We start from the raw sequence: 983 nt of genomic DNA, 5'->3' as shown, positions 1-983 counted from the left end.
CCTACATGCTGAATAATGATAATATCATCTCTAGGATGGTTACTTCCTATATAGACCTACATGCTGCATAATGATAATATCAACTCTAGGATGGTTACTTCCTATATAGACCTACATGCTGCATAATGATAATATAATCTCTAGGATGGTTACTTCCTATATAGACCTACATGCTGCATAATGCTAATATAATCTCTTGGATGGTTACTTCCTATATAGACCTACATGCTGCATAATGATAATATCATCTCTAGGATGGTTACTTCCTATATAGACCTACATGCTGCATAATGATAATATCACCTCTAGGATGGTTACTTCCTACATGCTGCATAATGATAATATAATCTCTTGGATGGTTACTTCCTATATAGACCTACATGCTGCATAATGGTAATATCACCTCAAGGATGGTTACTTCCTATATAGACCTACATGCTGCATAATGATAATATCACCTCTAGGATGGTTACTTCCTATATAGACCTACATGCTGCATAATGATAATATCATCTCTAGGATGGTTACTTCCTATATAGACCTACATGCTGCATAATGATAATATAATCTCTAGGATGGTTACTTCCTATATAGACCTACATGCTGCATAATGATAATATCATCTCTAGGATGGTTACTTCCTACATGCTGCATAATGATAATATCATCTCTAGGAAGGTTACTTCCTATATAGACCTACATGCTGCATAATGATAATATCATCTCTTGGATGGTTACTTCCTACATGCTGCATAATGATAATATCATCTCTAGGAGGGTTACTTCCTATATAGACCTACATGCTTCATAATGATAATATCATCTCTAGGAGGGTTACTTCCTATATAGACCTACATGCTGCATAATGGTAATATCATCTCTAGGATGGTTACTTCCTATATAGACCTACATGCTGCATAATGATAATATCATCTCTAGGATGGTTACTTCCTATATAGACCTACATGCTGCATAATGATAAT

Source organism: Oncorhynchus gorbuscha, linkage group LG23 (genome assembly GCF_021184085.1).
Source record: "Oncorhynchus gorbuscha isolate QuinsamMale2020 ecotype Even-year linkage group LG23, OgorEven_v1.0, whole genome shotgun sequence".
NCBI classification, from domain to species: Eukaryota; Metazoa; Chordata; class Actinopteri; order Salmoniformes; family Salmonidae; genus Oncorhynchus; species Oncorhynchus gorbuscha.
The sequence above is the reverse complement of the archived record's forward strand: the minus strand, read 5'-3'. Positions refer to the sequence as shown.